Source organism: Tamandua tetradactyla, chromosome 11, assembly GCF_023851605.1.
Source record: "Tamandua tetradactyla isolate mTamTet1 chromosome 11, mTamTet1.pri, whole genome shotgun sequence".
Lineage (NCBI taxonomy): Eukaryota > Metazoa > Chordata > Mammalia > Pilosa > Myrmecophagidae > Tamandua > Tamandua tetradactyla.
The window spans coordinates 23,799,156-23,819,846 of NC_135337.1; positions in this window are offsets into that span (position 1 = coordinate 23,799,156).

A 20,691-nucleotide genomic window follows, 5' to 3' on the forward strand; every position below is an offset into this window, starting at 1 on the left:
AGGTTTATCACTCTTATTTTATACAAGAAAGGGAAGCCATAGAAATGACCCTAGTTCCTAGAAAGATGGGGCACAGCAGCTGGATTCAATCAAGGTACCGCCAACACCCAAACCAGCATTATTTCCATTAAACCACCATGTCTTTCTGAAATACCTGATTCTCCTATGACAACAGTGAAGCATGCCCTGCCCCCACTCCACAGACCCACCAACACCTCCACCAGGCAACTTAGCACATTTGGAGGTAGAAACAAATGAAGAGAAATGGGACCATGCTATGTGAAAAGTTTGTACTGCACTGTGATACTCAGCATCCCTTATGGGATCATTATTGTGATATGAGTGTAGAGATTTGCTGCTTTGAAAGCCTTTCTACTTCCCTATTGTGGCCCACAGCTGTCAGGAGATGGCAGTATTTCTTGAGCTGGCAATAAAAAGCTCATTTTCTGCAGTATGTGAATCCACAGAAGGTGTTTATCCCCCAACACTTATTTTCTCCTTTACAAGGGACTGATTTGGAATTTAGTCCAGTGGCAGTGCCACAGGTGCTTTTGATATTGACTGCAGCTTCCACCAAATGTGAGTCTGAAAGCTCTTTGTGCTGCCCATCTGGGTGAGTGTTTGCCAGGCTGAGGATGCCCCATTCATCCAGGAGATTGTCTTGTAGATGAAAAGAGGCAAAGTGCAAATGCTGTCACTTGGGTTTGCCTGCTTTCCTTTTCTTTTTGTGTTCTCTGCGAGATGCCTCAGAAATGTGCTTCATAAGGAGAGGTGGATGGTAACTTTTTGCCAGGGCTTTAAGATACCAAGCGCCGTTTCCTCAGTCGACTAGATTAACATATTAAGCAGCTTATTTAGTTAAGATGGCTCAAAGTAAAATTAGTATTCCCTTTCTCATTATGCTGGTAGTGATTTCACTGGGTTATTTTTCTCCTGTGGTGGTGCTACTTCCAGTTTTACTCTGTGCCAGTCATCTTTCACATCGCTGACAGACTAATCCATTTAAAGTGAAAATATCATATTATTCCCCTACTTACCATTTGTGCAAACCTGACTTATCTTTCAATAATCAGGCCAAGCTTTATTTCCCACAAGGAGATGATTGCTTTCTGGGCCAGCTGAACGTGGCACGTATCTTTCACATGGCATCTAGTGCACCTGTTAGCAAGTCTTTGTTTATTGTCTGTTCTTCTTTTAGTTGCTACAGTTCAGAGACTTTGTCTTATCCATCTTTTTAATACCAGAATCTCAAGGAAGGACATCCCCTTATATGTGCAAAGAAAACATTAACTAACATGTTAATTGAAAATACTAAATGAATGAATGAATGCATGAGGGTTGTGAAATCTTGGGGAATGGCGAGGGTGGAATTATGGAAGAGGCAGATATCCAACTGTCCATAGCGTCTGATAAAGTTTTTAATGAAAATGGCTGGGGTTTGCTTTTAAAATGACTTGGGGCTACTGACATCTGACGTGGTCTTTCCCTGTATATAGACAATGCTTGATATTTATTTGATTCATGGAATATCTCAGAAGTCATCAGCCTATAAGTGTGAAAAGAATGCTCTATGGTGACTAAGATTATAAGTACAGGATGAGATCTGTGGAAATATGGAAATAATAGAGAAGATGCTATGTTTTTAATCCCTGTTTACCCTGAGATTTGTGAAGAGATCATCCTGTTATAAGGATAACACTTAGGATTCCTTAGAAAAAAAATTCCATTTTTCTTAAGGTAGTATGAATGCCTGAATCTAACTTTCCTCAGAGGCCCTTTAAGGAGTAGTAAAAACCCCAGAGAGAACAAAATTATTCTAGGGTATTTTAAATAATTCTTTGAATTGTCTTTTCTTTACTCTGGAGAAGTGTCTAAGGGGTAATTTTCCATTTTTTTTCTACCCAAATTTTGTTCCATCTAAATAATAGAGTGAGTGGTAGGGGATGATCTGATACTTTAATATCAGTATTATTGGAAACAGTTCCAATCTAAGAATCTTAAAAGTTTATCACTACTAGTTATAATAAATAATTACCATATCCGTATGAAAGAAATATATGCATAGTTTAGAGAAAGAGATTGGAAAGCTGCATAATAGATACTCAAAAGGTTACTTATGAAAGACAGCTTAATGTAGCTTAATCACTTTCAAAGGTATCATCCCATCATTCCAGACAGGAAATATGGGTAGTATGTATGGGTGATATTTTATTTTGGATAACTATGTGTTAGGCCTTAAGTTACCACAACGTTTTTGAAATGAATGAAACACATGGTGATGGGTACCTAAATTTAAAAACTTCCTTTAATGATAATTTGAATAATTCCTCTGTAATTTAAAGAATATGTTTCATATCTTGCTTTTATTCTTTCATTTGTCGGGCATTTTTTGGAACAAATCAGATTGTACTGTTTATAACTTGAAATACAGACCCAAGGATAGACTTTTATTTTGCTGCGGTGGAGGTGACAGCACAGAAAGTGACCTGCGACTTGAAGCAGATGTACCCTAAAAAGGTCAGGTATAGAACCAATTTGAAAATGATGGAATTTAGTTTATATTCAGATAGGTGAATGAGTGTCTCCTGACGTAAATAGATCATTTCAAAACAAACATGTAAAAACATCATCTTTTTTATTTTGCTTCATTTTCTCAAGAAATTATGGCTCACTTACGTCTTTCCTTTGAGATAACTTCTGTGCCAACTGCTTATTTGACCTCTCTTTTATATTTCAATCTCACCATACATAAAACTCATGATTTAACACCCCATCACCCGAATATTGCTCCTCTGCCAGTTCCTTTTAACAGATGCATCATCCATTTGGTCCTTAAGGTAAAAACCTTGTGTGTTCACCTTGACATCTCCTGTTTTCTTATTTTCCACATCCAGTCCAGCACTTTCTAAGTACCTATTAAACATATCTTAAATAGTTTCTCCTTCTCCTGCCACCACACCTTAATGCCACGTATTCCCAAGGGGAAAAAACATGTCTGTTTTATCTCGGCCCCTCTCCTATTCCACATGCATGCCGTAGCCAGAGCAATCTTTCTAAATTGCAAACTGTACCGACTATGTCTTCTTCCTCAAAACCCTTCAGCGGTTTCTAAAAAATTATTTTAAATTAAAAGGACATTTCTTTTAATTTTAAAAAGGAATGAAGTTCTGATACATGTGACAAAATGCATGACTCTTGAAAATACCATGTTGAGTGAGATAAGCCAGACACAAAGGGATAAATATTAAATGATCTCACTGATAGGAAATAATTAGAATAAGCAAACCTATAGAGTCAAAATCTAGACTATAGGTTACCAGGGGATGGGGTGGGGCTAGGAAGTAGTAAATTAGGCTTAAAATGTGCAGGGTTGCTGTTTGGAATGATAGGAATGTTTTGGTAATGATGGTGGTGATGGCAGCACAACATTGTGATTGTAATTAACAGTACTGTCTTTTGTATATATATATTAATGTGGTTAAGGGGGAAATGTTAGGTTATATATATGATAATGGAATAAAAATTTTAAAAAAATCCATGGAAGTGCACGACACAGTGAATCGTAAATTAAACCATGGATTGTAGTTAATAGTGCATGTATAAAAATAAGAGTGCACGAGTGGTTCAGTGGCAGAATGCTCGCCTTCCATGTCAGAGACCTGGGTTTGATTCCTGGACCATGCACCGCCCCCCCCAAAAAAAAAGAATAGTGCACTTATAAAAATGTGCTATCATCAATTGTAACAAATGTTTCATGCCAATGCAAGGGGTTAATAGGGTGGTATATGGGAATCCTGCATTTTATGCATGATTGTTCTCTAAATCCATAACATCTTTAATAAGAAAAAAGAAAGATGTCTCAGAGGAGGTGATGCTGGTTTAAAAAAAAAAAAAAACGAACAACTTCACATTAAAGAAACTCTTGGAGATATTTCACGAACTGAGAATGCAAAGGATGAAATGTTGGAAGCTGATCCAAACTTAGAAAGGAGTATGAGAATTTGTCAAGGCATAGAAAAGATACTCTCTTCATATCACATTATAGAGTGAAAAGAAGTAAGCCCAGTTTGAACTACTCTTGATAAGTTTTTTACAAAGAAACACATCAATTTTCAATGTCTAATGAAAAAGTAAATTATCAAACATAATTTACAAGTCCCTGAATGGGCTGGGCCACCTCTCTCCCAGCTTAACTTCCTCTACTTTACCTTTTAGCATCATGAGTCTTCTTTCAGTCTATTAATGTCACCAACCTCCATCCCACTACTGGTCCTTTACACTTGCTTTCCTCCTGTCTGGAAAACTCTTCTTTTTTCTTGTCACCCAGTAAACTTGAAGTCAGTCTTTAGGTCTTAGTTTGGTATCCATGACTATGACTTCTGACCCACTTTCTTAGCACCAGGTAACACTCTTTCATGGTACTACCCACTGATAGAATTTTAGATTTGTTTAAACAGTAAACAATTTCCTTTACTGGGCTGTAAGCTCTTGGAGAAGAGGGATCATATCTGGTTTTATTCACAATTATGTCTCCAGAATTGAGCACATGCTTAGCATGTATTACCAGTATTTATTGAATGTGAATGGATACATTAACTGTACCATATATGCACTGACTTTAGAGATGATCATTTTCTGGTTGAATAATGATTAATCCTCAAAGAAAGACAATTTTTAACATGCAAAAAAAAATCTATTTTAAATACCAACCTTTCATTTTTATATAAGAAAGTACCAATGTACTTTTTGCATTACTAAGAACCACCGAGCAGGGGGTGCAAGGGTAGTTCAGTGGTAGAATTCTCACCTACCATCTGGGAGACCCAGGTTCGATTCCTGACCCATGGACTTCTCAAAAACACACAAATAAGCAAACAAAAAACGAACTAACCAAAAAAAAAAAAAAAGAATTCAACAAATGGTGCTGCAAAAACAGGATACTCACATGGAAAAAGAATGAAATCTGACCCCGCCATACAATCATAGAGAAAAGCAAACCAAAACAAAATAAACACTGAGCAGACCTTGCAAATTTGGGTTATTCAGTTTATGTTAAGATGTGTTTTGTCACCGTTTCCTAGATAAACAGAACCAACAGAAGATATCTGTAAATATGAGGTTTATAAAGGTGTCTTATGGAACTGTGGGGACATAAGAGTCCAAAAATGTAAGGCAGGCTGCAAAGCTGGCAACTCGGTGAAATTCCTAGATGAACTCTACAGGAGAGGCTGAAGAAGAAATTAAATTTCTTTCTTCTCCCTTGAAAGTCTTCATCTGATTGGATTAAATCCAACTGAGTGGATTTTCTCTATGCTGAAAACATTCACTCAGTGGATCATAGATAGTAATCAGCCACAGATGCAATCAACTGAGTGATAATTTAATAAGCCAGCATTCTGGTTTATCAACTGGACAAGAAATAATCTTGCAGTAAGGGTTAGGCCAGTGCTTGCCTGTCATGGTCAGGTTCATGTGTCAACTTGGCCAAGTGGTGGTACCTGTTTGTCTGGTTGGGCAAGTGTTGCCTGTCTGTTGCGATGAGGATATTTCATAGAATTAAATCATGATCAGGCCAGCTGCATCCACAGCTGATTCCATTTGTAATCAACCAAAGGGGAGTGTCCTCTGCAATAGTGATGCTTAATCTAATCACTGGAAGCCTTTTAAGAGGAGTCAGAAGAGACAGGCTCCCTTCCTGTTTTGGCTGGCAAGTCTCTCCTGTGGAGTTGTCCAGACCCTCCATCGGAATTGTTGGCTTCACAGCCTGCCTTGTGGATTTTGGACTCTGCATTCCCATGGTCACATGAGACACTTTTATGAATTTTATATTTGCAAGTGTTCCCTGTTGATTCTGTTTCTCTAGAGAACCCAAACTGTTACATCTTGGTACCAGGACTGGTTCTTAAGAAACAGAATCTTAAAAATGGGTTTTTATGAATGGTTTTCTACTCTGACTGGACTCAAAGGCACTAAGGACTCTGATTCCCATACTCAGAATGACAATCCCAATCCATGGAGTGAGTTGGCAAAAGAGATAGTCAAAATATCATCATTCGATTCTCCTAATGCTTCGCTTGTACAAAGCCAGGCTCTGGGGGATAATGTTTTTGACAGCATTACAGAGTTTTGTGGAAATAAGAGCTATAGAGATGTTGGTTGGTTATTGTTAGATACACTGGATACATTAAGGAGTGAAAAGGATGGGCTTAAGGCTTCAAATGAGAAGCTTAAGCGCCGTCTGACAGATGTCGATGTTTCTATGAATATCCTGAAAGAAAATCTTATTTCCTGTAGCTGTAGACTTGAGATCGCTGAAAATAAGACTCAGAATCTTATCGTTAGAGTAGCAACTTTACAACGTAAACTGAAATCTCAATCTTGCATGGTGTCTGCCATTAAAGTGAGGTCATTGATTGGAAAGGAGTGGGATCCTGAAAAATGGATGGTGACATATGGACTGATAATGATGTCAGGGTGAGCTTGAAACTAGGTAATGCTGAGTCTTCTCTAGATAACTCTGTAATAGTCTGCCCTGAGGACATAACCGTCCTACCTCCGGCCTATCTTGAGGAGTTGGCCACCCAACCTCCTTCTGAAGGGATTAGCCCTAGAGTGATTAATCCTGTTTCACCAGATGAAACTGCAAATGAAGGCCTGAAGCCAATGGCTTGGAAGCTATTTCTAATTCTTTTCATGACCCACCCCCACCACCCCTCATTTCTTCCAGACCTATCACTAGACTAAAGTCCCAACAGGCCCCTAAAGGTGAGGTACAAGGTATCACACATGAGGAGGTACATTATGCTCCAAAAAACTGTGTGAGTTTTCCAATTTATATAGACAGAAGTCAGGGGAATATGTGTGACAATGGATTTTAAGGGTGTGGGATAATTGTGGGAGGAATATAAGGCTGGATCAGGCTGAATTTATTGATATGGGCCCACTAAGCAGAGATTCTGCATTCAGTGTTATAGCTCGAGGTGTTAGAAAAGGTATTAACAGTTTGTTTGGATGGTTGGTTGAAACATGGATCAAAAGGTGGCCAACATTACCTGAGGTTGAAATGCCAGAACTGCCCTGGTATAATGTAGATGAGGGGATCCAGAGGCTTAGAGAGATTGGAATGTATTAGTGGATTTATCACATGAAGCCTGCTCTTACACCCCAGGAATGTCCAGAGGATGTACCTTTTACCAGAACAGTGAGAAATAAATTTGTGAGACTAGCACCATCATCCCTGAAGAGCTCTGTGGTTGCACTTCTCTGTAGGTCAGCTATTACTGTAGGAACTGCTGTGACTGAACTGGAATCCTTAAACACAATGGGGATGACCAGATCCCGAGTTGGCAGAAGTCAGGTGGCAGCACTTAATAGCCAAAGACAGGGTAGACGCGGCTATTATAAAGATGGCAAACTCAAAGCAGGTGTCAAAATTATATGACTCACAGAGATTTGTGGTATTGGCTAGTAAATCATGGGGTACCTAGAAATACAATGAAAGGACAGTCTACTAAATTCTTGTTCAAGCTATATAAACCGAAGAGTTCTAGGTCAAGTGAACAGAAGTCTAACCTGAATTACAAAAACACAGAGTCATGGCCCCTTAATCAATTTCCAGACTTGAGACAGTTTACAGACGCAGAGACCCTTGAATGAAGGCGAGGCCAGGTCCCTTTGGGAGAGAACTCTGTTACACTGCCACCTGGTCACTTTGGGATACTTATGCCACTGGATAAACAAGCCAAGAAGGGGATTACATTACTGTTTGGGTGATTGACCTTGACTATCGGGGGAAGTAGGACTGCAACTACATAATGGAGATAAAGAAGAGTTTTCTTGAAATACAGGAGATCTCCTAGGGCCTCTGTTAGTACTGCCATGCCCTGTGATTAAAATCAATGGAAAACTGCAACAACCCAATCCAGGCAGGACTACCAATGGCTCTGAAACTTCAGGAATGAAGGTTTGGGTCACCCCACCAGGCAAAGAACCAAGGCCAGCTGGAGTGCTTGCTGAGGGTAAAGGGAACATGGAAGAAGGTAGTGATAAATATGAACTTCGATCACGTGATCAGTTACAGAAACGAGGATTGTAATGCTGTTTTGTTCATGTTATACTATTTAAGTTGTAAGATATCAAGTTTAAGAATGAATATTACCCAAGGATTTGCACCCTATTCTGGAGAGATTTAATGTGTTTCCAGTTATATGTTAGTACTCAACTAACAGTTGAGTACTGTTAGGTGAAAAAAGTGTTTTATTGCTTTTTATTTAGAAATTAGGTATCGTTTAAGGTGGTATGTATAGCTACCAAGTTGACAAGGGTGAACTGTCATGGTCAGGTTCATGTGTCAACTTGGCCAAGTGGTGGTTCCTGTTTGTCTTGTTGGGCAAGTGCTGGCCTATCTGTTGCAATGAGGACGTTTCATAGAATTAAATCATGATCATGTCAGTTGCATCCACAGTTGATTCCATTTGTGATCAGCCAAAGGGGAGTGTCTTCTGCAATGAGCGATACTTAATCTAATCACTGGAAGCCTTTTAAGGAGGATTCAGAAGAGAAAGGCTCCTTTCTTACTTTGGCTGGCAAGCCTCTCCTGTAGAGTTCGTTGAGACCCTCCATCGGAATTGTCAGCTTCACAGCCTGCCCTGTGGATTTTGGACTCTGCGTTCCCGCGGTCAAGTGAGACACTTTTATAAATTTTATATTTGTGAGTGTTGATTCTGTTTCTCTAGAGAACCCTAACTAATACATTTCCTGACCAGACAACTGGGCAGCATCATCTGGCCAAGTTGGTACCTGAACATAACCATCACAATATGTGTGTCTTGAAGTACTTTTTTATATGCTTCAAATCATTGTGCAGTTGCAGTTTCTCACAATTGAAAGATATTTCTCAGAGGTATCAATCACTGGGCACAGAGGATTCATTAAAGAGAACCAATATGGCATATTGAATTGAGCTCAAGATTTAGAACAGATTATTTGACTTTGAATTCTAGTTCAATAAAAAGAAAAAAAGACATCCATATCCCTTACCCTTCCCTCTCATTGAATGCTAGTATTTCAATCTACCTAATTTATTTTACCCCTTATCACTTTATTTATTTATATTTAATCCATGTTTTTTTTTACTTATCTGTCAATGCCCTGGATAAAAGGAGCATCAGACACAAGGTTTTCATAATGCTGCAGTCACATTGTAAAAGCAATATAATTATATAGTCATCTTCAAGAATCAAGGCTACTGGAACACAGCTTCAGTTTCTTCCCTCCAGCCACTCCAATACACCATAAACTAAAAAGGGATATCTATATAATAGATAAGAATAAACCCCAGGATAACCTCTAGACTCTGTTTGAAATCTCTCATCCACTGAAACTTTATTTTGTCTCATTTCTCTCTTCCCCCTTTTGGTCAAGTAGGCTTTCTCATTCCTATAATGCTGGGTCCCAGCAAATTCCAGGAATTGTATTCCATGTTGCCAGGGAGATTTACATCCCTGAGAGTCATGTCCCATGTAGGGGGAAGGGCAGTGTCTTCACTTGCCAAATTGGCTTAGGGAGGTTCTCTGCGGGGTGACTCTTGGGCATAATGTTAAGTAGGCTTAGCCTATCCTCAGCAGTAATAAGTTTCATATGGGTGAACCCCATGATTGAGGGTTCACCCTATTGATTTGATTGTCACCCTGCTTGCAAGAATATCAAGAATTCTCCAAATGGGAAAGTTGAATATTGCCTCCTTTCTTCCCAGTCCCCCAAGGGGCTTTGTAAATACTTCTTTGTTCACTGCCCAAATTAATTTGGGATATATCGAGGCATCACACTAACCTGGACAAACCAGTGTGGTCTTACACCCTATTGAAGATTCCATGTATTTATGATGTTCAACTAAACTGACCATACAAGTTAAATTAGGTAATGAGCTATCAAAAACATGAATTTTGAACCAACTTAACATCTCTCCCTTTGGTCTCACACAGAAGCTGAAGTTCTAAAGTATGGACAGTATCATCCTTTACCGTGTGTTCTGATCTACCCCAGTCCTATCCAGATCAGCTTCATTCATATCTCTAGTCTGATCCCATTTTCAACTTTGTAAGCAGTTCTTGTATGCCGACTTTCATAGCTTCAGAGCTCTAACTCTGAATCTCAGGTGTCATATAAATACCCGAAGTTTCTGAGAATGGCCAGGTTATATAGAAACAGCTCAGTTATCTCAGAATTTAGATATAACAATGACAACTCCTGAATATATGTGACTGCTCTAAGAGCTTACATTCTAGGACTCTTTACAGCAGGCCCCAACCTGATAACCCGTACTCTTGACTTCAGTTCACTGAGTCTTTATATTATAGTTAGCCCATATGTGTGAGACATGATAATATTTGCCTTTTTGTTCCTGACATTTCATTCAAGATACTGTCCTTAAGTTTCATTCACCTAGTTGTATGCCTCATGATTTCATTCCTTCTTGCTGCCACTCAGTAGGTTGTTGTATTTATACACCAAAGTTCCCCCTTCCATTCCTCACTCATTGTACCATTAGGCCACCTCCATCCATTGTGAATCACAAATATGCCGCCATAAACAGGAGTGTGCTAATGTCCATTCCTGTCCCCACACTCAGTTCCTCCACGTATATATTGAGCAACGGGGTTGCAGGTTCATATGGCAACCCCACCCCTAGCCTCTTGTGGAACCACCACACTGCCCTCCAAGGGGCTGCATCTCTGTTTCCCTACCTACAGTGAATAGAGGCATCTCTTTCTCCATATTTTCTCTAACATTTGTTTCTCTCTGTTCATTTTTAAACAGTTTTATTCGCACATCAACCAATCCAACCTAAGTAAATAGACATGCTTTCCCCCACCATAATCTACATAAAGAAATTTTTCTTTTCTTCCACAAAGAATCCATACCCCTCCCTCATGGCCCCAGCCTGATGACATTTAGTTCTGGCTTTTAGTAATGTCTTTGTTGCTTTCAGGGGAAGCACATTACAATGTTACTGTAGACTATAGACTGTAGCTTTGCATTGATTGCACTTTTTCCTGTATATTATCCATTTTCAACAGCTTGCAATGACATTCATTTGTTCTCCCTCATGCAAAAATGTTTTTTTATTTGTACATTTAATCACCATTATTGTCCACTCTAGACATCCCTAAGTTATACCATCTCAGTCTTTATCCTCTATCTTCCTTTCTGGTTTCATATGTGCCCCCAGTCCTTCCTCCATCATGCTCACATTCAACTTCATACAGTGTACATATATTATTGTACTATGATCAGGTAGTATTATGTTATCCATTTCAGAATTTTTATAATTAGTCCTGTTGCACAATCTATATTTCTTCAGAATCAAATGCCCAGTCTCTACCCTATTTCTAGCTCCTGATAATCTCAAAGTTCAGTCATTAAAATTAGTTAATTTTAGTGAGACCATACAGAATTTGTCCTTTTGTTTCAGGCTAATTTCATTCAGCATATGCTTGTGCAAATGTCTACTTGTGTACTTGCCTTCAGTTTCTCTGAATATATACCTAGTAATTGGATTGCTGGATCATACGGCAATTCTACACTTAGCTTCCTGAGGAGCCACCAAACTGCCTTCCAGAGTAGTTGTACCATTTTACATTCCCACCAACAGTGGATATGTGCACCTCTTTCTCCACATCCTTTCCAGCACTTGTCATTTTCTGTTTTATTGATAGTCATACTAGTGGGTGTTTTTGATTTGCATTTCCCTAATAACCAGTGAAGTTGAGCATCTTTTCATGTTTCTTTTAGCCATTTGTATTTCTTCTTCTTTTGCCCATATTTTAATTAGGTTGTTTGTCTTTTTGTTGTTGAGTTGAAGAATCTCTTTATATAAACCATTATTTAATATGTGGTTTCCAAATATTGTATCTCATTGTGTAGCTGCCCTTTTACTCTCCTGAAAAAGTTCTTTGATGCACAAAAGTGTTTAATTTTGAGGAGATTCCATCTTTTTCGTTTTTCAATACTCATGCTTTTGGTATAAGGTCTAGAAAACTGCTTCCTGTTACAAGATTTATAAGATATTTCCCTACATTTCTTCTAAAAGTTTCATGGCTTTAGTTCTGATGTCTAGGTCTTTGATTCATTTTGACTTAACTTTTTTATATAGAGTGTGAGATATAGAGTCTCCTTCATTTTTTTTGTATATGAGTATCCAATTCTTCAAACACCATTTATAGAAGAGATTGTTCTGTCCCAGTTGGGTTGTCTTGATCACCTTATCAAAGATCAATTGTCCATAGATTTGGAGGTCTATTTCTGAACACTCAATTTGGTTCCATTGGTCACTGTATCTATCTTTATGCCAGTATGATGCTGTTTTGACCATGGTAGCTTTGTAATATACTTTAAAGTCCTGTAATATGAGACCTCCTACTTCATTTTTCTTTCTCAAGATATTTTTAGCTATTTGGGGGTACTCTACCCTTCCAAATAAATTTGGTTATTGATTTTTCTATTTCTACGAGGTCAGTTGTTGAGATTTTAATTGGTATTGCATTGAATTTATAAATCAATTCGAGTATAATTGACATCTTAACCATATTTAGTCTTCCAATCCATGAACATGCAAGCCCTTCCATTTATTTAGGTCTTCCATGATTTCTTTTAGCAATTTCTTGTAGTTTTCTGTGCATAGGTCTTTTATATCCTTAGTTAAATTTGTTCCTAAATATTTGATTCTTCTATTTACTATGGTAAATAGAATTTTTTTCTTGATTTCGTCCTCAGATTGCTCATCACTAGGATGTAAAAATACTACTGATTTTTTTGGTGTTGATCTTGAACTCTGACACTTTGCTGTACTCATTTATAAGCTCTAGTAGCTTTGCTGTGGATTTTTGGGATTTTCAACCTATAGTATAATGTCTTCTGAAAACAGTGAGAGTTTTACTTCTTTTTTTCCAATTTAGATGCCTTTTATTTCTTTCTCTTGTCTAATTGCTCTGGCTAGAACTTCCAGCACATTGTTGAGTAACAGTGGTGATAGTAGACACCCTTGCCATGTTCCTGATCTTAAAGGGAAAGCTTTTAGTCTTTCCCTGTTGAGGATGGTGTTAGTTGTGGGTTTTTCACACATTCCCTTTTTCATGTTGAGAAAGTTCACTTCTGTTTCTATTCTTTGAAGTGTTTCATCAAGAAAGGATGTTGAATTTTGTCAAATGCCTTTTCTGCATCAATTGAGAGGATCATGTGGTTTTTGACTTTGATTTGTTATATGGTGTGTTATATTAATTGATTTTCTTATGTTGAACCAGCCTTGCATATGTGGAATAAATTCCTCTTGGTCATGGTGCACAATTCTTTTAAAGTGCTGCTGAATTCATTTTGCAAGTACTTTAAGGATTTTTGCAACTATATTCATTTAAGAGGTTGGTCTGTAGTTTTCATTTCTTGTAGTATTTTTATCGGGCTTTGGTATCAGGGTGATATTGGCTTCATAGAATGAGTTAGGCATCTTTCCCTCCTCTTTAATTTCTTTTGAAGAGTTTGAGCAGGATTGGTACTAATTCTTTCTTGAATGTGTGGTAAAATTCACATGTGAAGCCATCTGGCCCTGGACTTTTTTGGGGGGCAGCTTCTTGATGACTGATTCAATCTCTTTACTTGTGATTGGTTTGTTGAGGTCATCTATTTCTTCTTGAGTCGATGTTGATTGTTCATGCCTTCCTAGGAAGTTGTTGATTTCATTTATGTTGTCTAGTTTAATAGCATATGGTTTCTCATAGTATCCTCTCTATACCTCCTTTATTTCTGTGGGGTCAGTGGTTATGTCTCCTTATCCATTTCTGATTTTATTTATTTGCATCCTCTCTCTCTCTCTCTCTTTTTTGTCAGCCTAGCTAAGCATCCACTGATTTTATCAATTTTCTCAAAGAATCAATGGTTTTGTTGATTTTTTCAATTGTTTTCTTGTTCTCAATTTCATTTATTTCTGCTCTAATCTTTGTTGTTTCTTTCCTTTTGTTTGTGAACATTAAGTTCTTTGTGAACAGTAAGTTCTTTGATCTTTTGCTTTTTATTCTTTTTTAATGTTGGCATTTAAAACAATAAATTTCCCTCGCAGCACTGTTTGAGAGCATCCCTTAAATTTTGATATGTTGTGTTTTCATTTTCCTTGAGATATTTACTGATTTCTCTTGCAATTTTTTCCTTGATCCACTGGCTTCTAAAGAGTGTGTGTTGTTTAGGTTCTATATATTTGTGAATTTTCTGGTCCTCTGCCTATTATTGATTCCAACTTGTTTGTGACCCAGCATATGGTCTATCTTTGAGAATAATTCATAAGCACTTGAGAAAAATGTGTATCCTGCTGTTGTGGGGTGTAATGTTCTGTAAACATCTAAGTCTAGTTCATTTATTGTAGTATTCAAAATCTCTGTTTCTGGGGGCTGCAAGGATAGTTCAGTGGTAGAATTCTTGCCTGCCATGCAGCAGACCTGGGTTCAATTCCTGGTATGTGCGCTTCCCCCAAAACAAAACAAAACAAAAAAAAACAAGCAAAACAAACAAAGTACAACAAACAAAAATTCAACAAATGGTGCTGCAATAACTCGATACTCATATGGAAAAATAATGAAATGTGACCCTGACACATAGCATACCAAAGGAAAAAAAATCTGTTTCCTTATTGATCCTCTAAATGTTGTATCCATTGATGAGAGTGGGGAATTGAATTTGCCAACTGTTACGGTAGAGATGTCTACTCTTCCTTTCAATATTTTCATTGTATACCTCATGTATTTTAGAGCACCCTGGCTTGGTGCCTAAATATTTTTGATTGGTATGTCTTCTTGTTGAATTATTCCTTTTATTAATACACAGTGTCTTTGTCTCTTTTAATTGTTTTATGTTTGAAGTCTAATTTGCTGGATATTATTATAGCTGCTACTCATTTTTTCCGATTGTTGTTTGCATGAAATATCTTTTCCCAACCTTTCACTTTCAAAATGAGTCTCCTGTAGACAGCATACAGATGGGTACTGTTTTTAAATTCACTCTGCCAGTCTGTCTTTTGATTGGGGAGTTTAATCCATTAACATTTAATATTACTGTAATCTTCTTACTGTAATATTATTACTGTAATTCTTCTATCATTTTGTCTTTTGAATTTTATATGTCATAACTAATTTTTTTCCTCTTTTTATCTTTACTGATCATCTTCATTTCTACACTCTTCAGCAGACATCTCTCTCCTGCCTTTTCCTATCTGCCTGCAGGGCTCCTTTAGTATTTCTTGCAGAACCAGTCTCTTAGTCATAAATTCTCTCAGTGATTTTTTGTCTGAAAATACTTCAATCTCCCCCTCATTTTTGAAGGAAAATTTTGCTGGTATAGAATTCTTAGTTGACAGTTTTTCTCATTTAGAATCTTAAATATATCATCCCACTGTCTTCTCACTTCCATGGATTCTGCTGAGAAATCCTCACATAGTCTTTTTGAGCTTCCCTTGTATGTGATGGGCTGCTTTCCTATTGCTGGTCTCAAAATTCTTTGTCTTTGATATTTAACAGTCTGATTAGTAAGTGCTTGGAGTATATCTATTTGCAGCTATTTTGTTTGGGGTGCACTGCATTTCTTGAATCTGTAATTTTGTGTCTCCATCAGAGATGGGAAATATTCAGTGATTATTTCCTCCATTGGTCTTTCTCCTCCTTTTCCCTTTTCTTCTCCTTCTGGGATACCCATAACATGTATATTTGTGTGCTTCATGTTGTCATTCAGTTCCCTGAAATGCTGCTCATATTTTCACTTTATTTTTCCTATATTTTCTTGTGTGTGACAGATTTCAGATGTCTAGTCCTGTGGTTCACTAATCCTTTCTTCTGCCTCTTCAAATCTATTGTTGTAGGTTTCCATTTTTTGGGTCTCTTCTATTGTGCCTTTCATTCCCATAAGTTCTTGATGTATTTTTTCAAACTTTTGAGTTCTTCCTTTTGTTCACCCAGTGTCTTCTTTATGTCTTCTCTTAACTCATTGTTTTGATTTTTGATGAGATTTTCCATGTCTGTTTAAACATCTTGAATTAGTTATTTCAATTCCTGTATTTCATTCAAAGTGTTGGTTTGTTCCTTTGACTGGGCCATAGCTTCGATTTCCCTAGTATGGCTTATTATTTTTGCTGGCATGTAGGCATTTGATTTCCTTAATTAGTTTATTCTGGAAGTTGTTTTCATTCTTTTACCTAGGGTTTTCTTACTGGATGTCTTTGTTTTCTATCTATTCTTTGACTTTCAGTTCAATTTATTCCAGACCTTTAGCATAGGCTCTGTTTAATTGATTAGAATTTTTCAGTTCTTGTTTTTCTATTTCTTGCCCTGCCTATGTGGAGTCTCTTTTCTTTTCTTTTTTTGAGGAGGGTCTCCTCAGATATTATAGACCCTGGTTAGATTTTCCCCAACTAGATAGGCCCACATCTCAGGAGGAAAGAGTAGCCAGCATCAGTTTTCCCCGAGGGTGAAACCTAGCAAGTTGTCAGACTTTCCTATGAAGCCTCTGGACACTTTGCTTTTCCCATCCTGCCCAGCGTGTGGTGCTTGTCTACCCATGGGTTCCCACCAGCTTAAAATGATGCAGTGCCTTTAATTTCAGCAGACTCTCCATGCCAGGTATGGTTGAGACAGAGATGTGGTAGAAAGATGGCTCTAACTGCTTCTGTTTTTCAGTCCCAGGGGCCTGGATCCCTTGAAGGAGGGTTTCTACTTGAGCTAGGCCCCATCCTCTTTTTCTTGGGGGAAGATACACCCTTTAAGGAACTAACTCCTTTCAACCTGACAAATTACTTTACCTCTCGGACAAGCTTAAGTCCACCCTTACCTGGGGCAGTGCTGGAGCCTGAGAGTGTTTCCAGTTCTAGCTAGTGAGCTGTTTAAGAGTTTAAAAAAAAAAAAAAAAGACAAAAAAGCCTTTTCAGAGCTGGCCCCCTGCCTCTTGGGTTTGTCAATCAAGAACTTGAGTTGGTACGTGGTTCTATGTATCTCTAGGCTCTATTTGCTCCTTTTTCTTGGGGTCCAGCCCTTTTCCAGTATTTTGTGCTGTCCAACTCAATAAGCCTCTGTGCATTTTTTCTTCCTGTAAACCCTGCCCCCTCTCTGCCAGGGCAAAACTCTTAGTTCCTTTACTGCTTCTTCCAGGTTTATCTATGCTGGGGGCCTGTTTTCAGTAGTTAGAATTTGTTAATTAATTCCACAGTCGGTGCTTGGTTGCGCTAAACCCTTGCTGCTAGTAAAGTCTGTTTCCTTTCCCCTAGGAGAACCAGCCTGCTGTGCCCATGGGGGAGGGGCACCTTATAGTTCTAAGTGGGATCTCAGCTGTTCTACCTGGTACACTATGTGTCCAGTCACTGATACTCCCCCCGGCAGTTGTTCTGTACTGTTCCTGGCTATTTGCTAGTTGCTCTGGAGGACAAACTAAATTCCACACCTGATTATGTCACTATCTTGCCCTGCTTCCCATGATATTTTTTTCTTCTTTGTATGATGTATGGTGGAGGTCACATTTCATTCTTTTTTCCATGTGAGTATCCACTTATTAAAGCACTCATTAAATTCTTGCTAGCTGTTTTTAACACATGATTTTAAATATTGCAGATGAATTTATTAGTAAAAAGGGGAGCATGAGAGATTCTACCAACCAATAAAGAATACTATAGAATTATGCATATAGTCTGGTCGTTCTCAGAAACTTCGGGTATTAATGTAACACCTGAGACTCAGACTTAGAACTCTGAGTCTATGGAGGTTGGTGCTGTCCCATATAGGAGCTGTTTGAGCAGTTGAAAGAGAGATCAGACTTCAACTGGAGATGTGGGTGAGGCTGATCTGGATAGAACTGGGATGATCATAATATGGGTAAAGAATGATATCATCCATAGTTTAAAACTTCAGCTTCTATGTGAGACCAATAGGAGACATGTTTAGTTGATGCAAGGTTTATGTTTTGGGTATGCATTCATTACCTAATTTCACTTGAATGATCAGTTTAATTGAACATCATAAGTGCATGAAGTCTTGGATGGGATGTGAGATCTTGTTGGTATTTTCAGGTTAGTGTGATGCCCTGATATATATCAGAGTGGCTTGGGCAGTGAATAAAAAAGTATCTGCAGGGTCCCCTTGGGGAGAAGGGTGGAAATATTTGGCTTCCACATTTGGAGAATTCCTGTTATTCTCACAAGCAGTGGGGACAACAAAATCAATGTGCTGAGCCCTTGATCTTGGGGTTTGCCCCTATGAGATTTGTTCCTACTAGGGATAGGCTAAGCCTACTTATAATTATGCCTGGGAGTCACCCCCAGAAACCTCTTTTGTTATTCAGATGCAGCCTTTCTCTTTAAGCCAACTTTGCAGGTGAACTTACTGTCCTTCCCCTACATGTAACATGACTCCCAGGAATGTGGGTCTCCCTGGCAATTTGGGTCAGAACTCCTGGGTTTCACCAGGACCCAGCATCATGGGATTGAGAGGGCTGCCTTGACTAAGGGGAAGAAGAAAGAAATGAGACTAGGTAAAGTTTCAGTGGCTGAGAGATTTTGGGCAGAGTTGAGAGGTTGTCTTGGAGGTTGTTCTTATGCATTATACAGATATCTCTTTTTAGTTTATGGTGTGTTGGAATGGCTTGAGGGGGGTACCCGGCGTTGTTGAGCTGGGTTCTAGTGGCCTTGATTCTTGAAGATGATTGTGTAGTGATATGGCTTTTGCAGTATGACTATGGAGGACCTTATATCTGATGATCCTTTTGTCTAGGATAAGGACTGATAAGCAAAAAATTATGGATGGAGAATAAGAAAATAATGAGGGGGTAAGGGGTAAGATAACTTAGGTGGATTGGGATACTGGTGACCTGTGAGGGGGAAGTTTGGAGGCATGGAATATATGAGTTTTTTTTAATTTCTTTTTCTGGAGTGATGCAAATGTTCTGGAGGTGATCATGGTGATGAATACACAGCTATGTGATGTTGTGAACCACTGTTTGTACGCCATGTATGGGCTGTATGTGTGTGAAGACTTGTCAATACGAATAGTAAGAAAAATAAAATTGTAAGAATGAGTGATGTAATACCCCTTGACCTCAGTGTAGAGATAATACGTATGAAATCAGCAGTTGATAAAGAGATTACTTCTATCTCCTTACCCATTGCAGATTTTACTTTTATGTATAATTAAGGAATGGTGTAATTTACATATCCAATCAACACACATATGCACCTTAAAGATGCCTCAATGGGCTGTAAAATTCTCTCTTCACAGGATGAAGCTCTACACATTCTTCTTTGATTAATATACTGCAATTATAATGATAATTTGTATTGCTAACAATTATTATTATTATATGTCAGACACTACTACACTAATTATTTTACATACCTAATTCTCGTGACATTTCTCCGAGGTAGATATTTCTAAACCATTTCCTAGATAAGAAAAGTGAAGAATGGAGAGTATAACTAGCTTTTCCCAGATCTCTATAACTTGGTACACAATGTAACAGTGTTTTTGGTTCAAGTTTGGTGAATTCTAAAGCCTTTGCTCTTGATCACTAGTCAGAAGTCAGCAGAGAGGAACTGATGGAGGTCCAAAGCAGGAATTTTTTTTCTTTTGTAATAATATTCCTTTATATCTTGCTGTGAACATTTGATTAATGCATGGATTTAGTAATTTATGTAAGCAGCATGGATTTAGTGAGCTGTCTCTGTGTTCTCTTTGGAAAAACTTTTAGGTGTGATCATTCCTGCTGGTGAGTGCTACTGAAAGTTGGTGATAATCTGTGAGTTGTTTAAGAACTTGGTTGCTATGGAGTCAATAAAAATGCCCAGACTAAGAGAAATTATGATGTGTGAAATGTGATAAGGCTACATAAATTAAATCATGTTTGAAATCATTCATTTAACAAAATGTTAGGAACCTATCGCATGACGAGTAAGACATATGGTCTAAAAAAAACATAGAAAGTGAATGGGTGGTTCAGTGGTAGAATGCTTACCTTTTATGTGGGAGACCCGGGTTTGATTCCCCAACCATGTACTGCCCACCCCCACCCCACCCCAAAAAAAAGTGAACAGAAAAATTATCTGTTCTTCACAAGTTCATGTTCTAATGTATAGAGTGAGAGAGGAGTTGGTGGGTATGTGAGTTAATAATTGCAATAATAAGATAAATTTCATAGTAAAGACAGGGTAAAAGGTGATATGGGAACACATAGCAGGAGGTGCATATAGAAAGGAATGTTTAAATTGAGTCGTCAAGGAATTATTCTAGGGAAAGAGGTAGAGCATGAGATGGAATCTTTCAGGTGGACAATGAGAGGTGGGAGGTGAGAGGCATTCCATAAAGAGGAAATGGCTTGTGCAAAAGTTTCTGGAACTATAAGTAGTTTGGTATGGCTGGGATGTTAGAGAGATAGGAGACAAAATTGGAAAAGTAAATGAGAGAAAAGTCTAAGAGGCTTTGTGAAGATTTTTATCCTGTATATGGAATAGGGAGTCATTAAAGGATTTTAAGTAGAATAGTGACATCATCAGTATCCTATTTTTAAAAGATCATCCTGGAGAAGACATCACTCTCCCTAGGAAGTCTGTATTGGTAAGGGTTGTAGACAGTACTTGAGCTAGTTTAAGTAGTCTGAGATTTACTAAAAAAAATGCGACTT